Source organism: Lampetra planeri, chromosome 40, assembly GCF_965212315.1.
Source record: "Lampetra planeri chromosome 40, kcLamPlan1.2.h2, whole genome shotgun sequence".
Taxonomy (NCBI): domain Eukaryota; kingdom Metazoa; phylum Chordata; class Hyperoartia; order Petromyzontiformes; family Petromyzontidae; genus Lampetra; species Lampetra planeri.
The window spans coordinates 4,846,098-4,852,166 of NC_136146.1; positions in this window are offsets into that span (position 1 = coordinate 4,846,098).

The window sequence follows — 6,069 nt, forward strand, 5'->3', positions numbered from 1 at the left end:
CTACTACTGCACGTGTAGCAGCTACTACTGCACGTGTTGCAGCTACTACTGCACGTGTAGCAGCTACTACTGCACGTGTAGCAGCTACTACTGCACGTGTAGTAGCAGCTACTACTACACGTGTCGCAGCTACTACTACACGTGTCGCAGCTACTACTACACGTGTCGCAGCTACTACTACACGTGTAGCAGCTACTACTACACGTGTAGCAGCTACTACTACACGTGTAGCTACTTGTGCTGCCAGGATAATCCGGCACTGCACTCGAGGTTCATTGCGATGCGGACGACACTCAAGTTTCTCTTGTCCATACCGAGCCAGACCTCGCTCCTTCCTCCGCCGCTGTCTCCACTCTCACTTGGACGCTGGCTTCCGCCATCAGCTGGACGCAACACGAGTTCCTTCTCCAGCTGTCCCCAACAACTTCAAAAAGCTGTCCTCTTCAACGTTACGACGACCTTGAAATCATCGGTTCTGCAACAGCAAAGTGTGAAATCAAGTGGCCATCCATGATCCCACGCTGTCCTTCGAGGCTCGCATTATCTTTATAGTCATTTTTACTAAATATCACAAAGAATATCTCCCGTGTCCGATTCCCCGTTCTCCTTTTCTCCGCTTCGGAGATGCAGACAAGCTCGGCCCGCGCCTGCATGTCACCACCTCGCATCGACTACTACTTCCACTCTCTTTAACACGCAGCAAGCAGGCTTTCGCGACCAATATTAGTCATAATAAAGGTTTTGGGGTTAGATTGCGTAAGTATAAATGTTGTGTGGTAACCCTCCACCACCCGACACAGCCAATTAGTAGGGGATTTGTCACGTAAACAAAACGCCAAATAGTTACTACTTCAGCCCACCGGTGTGTTGGAGAGTAAATACATTTGTGAATGTTGTGGATTTACTCTCCAACACACCGGTGGGCTGAAGTAACTATTTGGCGTTTTGTTTACGTGACAAATCCCTTACTAATTGGCTGTGTCGGGTGGTGGAGGGTTACGACACAATATTTATACTTACACGATCTCATCCAAACCCCTTTATTGTGAATTCCACTCTCTTGTTTGCTCCAAGGCTTAGCTGAGAAGGTGCTTAACGTTCCGCGTCTTGTTCAAAACGCGTCTGCTGGGGTGGTCATCCGGAGCATGCTCGGATTACATAACGCGCACGGTTTGCCTCCCTGCAACTGACTTCAAGTCTCGCATAAGGGGACTGGCCTCAAAATCCGCTTGCTAACCTACACGGATCTGAAGCTACCTTGCCGCAGGCCTGCCTCGGACACACGCGCCTGCGACCCGCATGTCCCCTTCAATTGAGTCTACGATGTGGGGACGCGGGTCTCCTCTGCGTTCCCAGGCCCCACAGAGTTTGGGGCAACCGAGCCGTTATGTCGACCCCACCCAGAATTTGAACTCTCTCCCCCTGAGATCTCGCAATCCCCGAAATCCTGTGGACTTGGTAAAGCTCGTATTAGTACGTATTGTTGACTGTACACCGATTCACCGTTGAGGCAAATCAACGCATTGCTTTGAGTGTTTGTGTTATTGTTCTGCCGTTTCTTCGTGTTTGCGTTTCATCAGTCATTGTGATGACGAGTGTCTGCCGCGTTCTTGCACAGCGCTCTGAGATGCTCGATGAAAGACCGTTTAGAAAACAGAAATGGTATTACAGTATTATTCTTCCCAGCTATATACAATGTAGTCTTCGATAGGGGCGACTTAACATCGTGACATTTCACGGTGGGTTTAAATTTGGAGCTCAAGCCAAGCGTACGTGGTTTACACAAAACAAATCCGTTCGTCCCGTGCCAACTGTGTGGCCGATTTACGGGACCAGCGGAAAGCTGTCGGGGCTCTCCTCGTGGCAGGCCCTGTCCGGTAAGGACCGGTCTCTCCCTCTCTTTCTGGGAGAGCCGAGGTCACAGTGGCTGGGTTTGACTACGATTTCCACACCGCTGGCGGCAAGGTCACGGATTTGTTCGACGACTTCTCAAAGGGGGCGCCGGGGAAGGTCAGCCGCTGGCCAAGTAGAAAGGCGAGAGGGCACGCAGTCGCGATGTGCGAGTGGTGTTTAGACTTTGCAGCGCGATTGTATGTACCCGTATTGCGTGTTGAACTTCTTTCGCACCGTACGTAGGCGACCGTGCCAATCGGAGGTGCCGGCGAAAGGATAACACACTAAACACAAAGAGCAGTTTGGAAGACGTAAGTTTTCAATCTAGATTATTTAAAAGTGCGTGGCTCAAGCGGCTTCCTAATATCGGTAGGAAGAGCGTTCCAGACGGCCGCCGAAGCGCATCCGAGAGCGCGCGATGTGGTGACCGTCTTGGTTCGATGGTTCGTCATAAGCCGCTGCCGCTGCTGCTGCTGCTGCCGCTGCTGCCGCTACTGCCGTCGCAGCTGCTGCCGCCGCTGCTGCCGCTGCTGCCGCTGCAGCTGCTGCTGTCGCTGCTGCTGCTGCCACTGCTGCTGCCGCCGCCGCTGCCGCCGCCGCCGCTGCTGCTGCCGCTGCTGCTGCGAGGACGGCCGGAGTGTCACGTGCTGATGGCTTATACCCCTCGACGAGATCAGCGAGGCTTTGTGACTCATTCGTGGCTCATTTGTGGCTCGCACTTTTGTGTGCAAATGAGTGCAACCATATGACGCCCTCGTCTCCGTTATGGTATGCGGTGCATGTATGCATGAGTCGGGCTCATATAGCGATGTATCGGTTGCCGCTTGCTCACCCAAAGTTTGCCCTTGGAAAGGAGACACGGAGATTAGATGGTTTCTGAAAGTGAACCAACATGGCGTAAAACATAGCACGGCACGCGAGTGTGTGGCAAGTGTGTGTGGGGCAGGTGTGTGTGTGTGTGTGTGGCAGGTGTGTGTGTGTGGCAGGTGTGTGTGTGGCAGGTGTGTGTGTGGCAGGTGTGTGTGTGGCAGGTGTGAGTGTGTGTGACAAGTGTGTGTGGGGCAGGTGTGTGGCAGGTGTGAGTGGGGCAGGTGTGAGTGTGTGTGACAAGTGTGTGTGTGGCAGGTGTGTATGTGGCAGGTGTGTGTGTGGCAGGTGTGAGTGTGTGTGACAAGTGTGTATGGGGCAGGTGTGTGTATGTGGCAGGAGTGTGTGTGGCAGGTGTGAGTGTGTGTGGCAGGTGTGTGTGTGACAAGTGTGTGTGTGGCAGGTGTGAGTGGGGCAGGTGTGTGTGTGTGTGACAAGTGTGTGTGTGGCAGGTGTGTGTGTGGCAGGTGTGTGTGTGTGGCAGGTGTGTGTGTGGCAGGTGTGTGTGTGTGGGGCAGGTGTGTGTGTGGCAGGTGTGTGTGTGGCAGGTGTGTGTGGGGCAAGTGTGTGTGTGTGTGGCAGGTGTGTGTGTGGCAGGTGTGTGTGTGTGGCAGGTGTGTGTGTGGGGCAAGTGTGTGTGTGTGTGGCAGGTGTGTGTGTGTGTGGCAGGTGTGTGTGTGGCAGGTGTGTGTGGGGCAGGTGTGTGTGTGGCAGGTGTGTGTGTGTGGCAGGTGTGTGTGTGTGGCAGGTGTGTGTGTGTGGGGCCGATGTGTGTGTGTGTGTGTGGCAGGTGTGTGTGTGTGTGGCAGGTGTGTGTGTGTGTGTGGCAGGTGTGTGTGTGTGTGGCAGGTGTGTGTGTGTGGGGCAGGTGTGTGTGTGTGACAGGTGTGTGTGTGTGGCAGGTGTGTGTGTGTGTGAGGCAGGTGTGTGTGTGTGTGGCAGGTGTGTGTGTGTGGCAGGTATGTGTGTGTGTGTGGCAGGTGTGTGTGTGTGTGGGCAGGTGTGTGTGTGTGTGACAGGTGTGTGTGTGTGGCAGGTGTGTGTGTGGCAGGTGTGTGTGTGTGGCAGGTGTGTGTGTGGCAGGTGTGTGTGTGTGGGGCAGGTGTGTGTGTGGCAGGTGTGTGTGTGGCAGGTGTGTGTGGGGCAAGTGTGTGTGTGTGTGTGGCAGGTGTGTGTGTGGCAGGTGTGTGTGTGTGTGTGGCAGGTGTGTGTGTGTGTGGGGCCGATGTGTGTGTGTGTGGCAGGTGTGTGTGTGTGGGGCAAGTGTGTGTGTGTGTGGCAGGTGTGTGTGTGTGTGGCAGGTGTGTGTGTGGCAGGTGTGTGTGGGGCAGGTGTGTGTGTGGCAGGTGTGTGTGTGTGGCAGGTGTGTGTGTGTGGCAGGTGTGTGTGTGTGGGGCCGATGTGTGTGTGTGTGTGTGGCAGGTGTGTGTGTGTGTGTGGCAGGTGTGTGTGTGTGTGTGTGTGTGGCAGGTGTGTGTGTGTGGGGCAGGTGTGTGTGTGTGACAGGTGTGTGTGTGTGGCAGGTGTGTGTGTGTGTGAGGCAGGTGTGTGTGTGTGTGGCAGGTGTGTGTGTGTGGCAGGTATGTGTGTGTGTGTGTGTGGCAGGTGTGTGTGTGTGTGGGCAGGTGTGTGTGTGTGTGACAGGTGTGTGTGTGTGGCAGGTGTGTGTGTGTGGCAGGTATGTGTGTGTGTGGCAGGTATGTGTGTGTGTGGCAGGTGTGTGTGTGGGGCAGGTGTGTGTGTGTGGCAGGTGTGTGTGTGGCAGGTATGTGTGAGTGTGTGGCAGGTGTGTGTGTGGCAGGTGTGTGTGTGTGTGACAGGTGTGTGTGTGGCAGGTATGTGTGTGTGTGTGGCAGGTGTGTGTGTGGGGCAGGTGTGTGTGTGTGTGTGGGGCAGGTGTGTGTGTGTGTGGCAGGTGTGTGTGTGTGGCAGGTGTGTGTGTGGCAGGTGGGTGTGTGTGTGTGACAGGTGTGTGTGTGGCAGGTGTGTGTGTGTGGCGCAGGTGTGTGTGTGGCAGGTGTGTGTGTGTGTGGGGCAGGTGTGTGTGTGTGTGGCAGGTGTGTGTGTGTGACAGGTGTGTGTGTGTGCCCTCTGGGTCTCATCAGCAGAATCGTCTCATTAACAAATGCTGCTGCTGCTGCGGTGTTAGTCGGTGGTAAGGGCGCTCTATGTACACGATGGGCCACGTGGAGTAAGAATACCACAATCCCAATAACCACTGCAACCACCAACACCACCACGACGACCACCACCACGACCACCACGTCACACGGACAGGCATGGATCTCTACCACCGCCACAATCACAACTCAGACTGACCAGCACCAACACCAGCAACGCCACGAGGATCACGCCATTTAACACAAGTTTTGTTTTACTATCTCCACGACAAAGATAGCCTGAACAGGCTGTTACGCCAAGTGCTGTTAGCAATTAGCGCCTATGTAGCCCGGTACGGCACACGAGGGGGTGGGTGGCCAGCACCACGCCCGACCGCCTTTGTCTCCCCAGCGGCGATGTTTACACACCGCACCAGGTACTCAATTGAGGCTGAGTCGACCTAGGGGAGGCCCGGTTCAGATAATCGTCACCGGTGTTGGCCGTGAGCGGGAATCGAACTCGGGTCTCGTAGCGCAGCGCAGCGCGACACGACCGCTCCCCTCTCTCTCCACAACCACCACCACCACTCCCCCACGAATCACTACAGCTCCAATGAACACTGCGATTAAGAAAATATATCACGCGCGTCCGTAATCGGACTTTTAGAAATCCGAGAGCGTTTCGCCCCCCCACCACCTCCCCCCCCCCACTCGAGTCACGTTGTGCCCCCCCCACCACCTTCGCCCCCCCACCCTGTGTCACGTTGTGCCCCCCCCCCCACCACCTCCCCCCCCCACCACCTTCCCCCCCACCACCTCCCCCCCCCACCCGAGTCACGTTGTGCCCCCCCCACCACCTCCCCCCCCCACCACCTCCCCCCACCTCCCCCCCCACCCGAGTCACGTTGTGCCCCCCCCCACCACCTCCCCCCCCCACCTCCCCCTCCACCACCTCCCCCCACCCCCCCCACCCTGTGTCACGTTGTGCCCCCACCACCCCCCCCCCACCCTGTGTCACGTGGTGCCCCCCCCCCCACTGGCACCGCCACATGACGACTCGGAGCGAGCGCGCGCCGCACGTTGAGGCTGGGGGGGGGGCTCCCGGGGTCAGCACGCGGCCTCGTGCGTGAGGCCGTGACGTCAATGGGCGATAATCCCCCCCCCCAAAAAAAACCTCCACCCCTCCCCCCTCGCGCGCACGGAGGGGGGC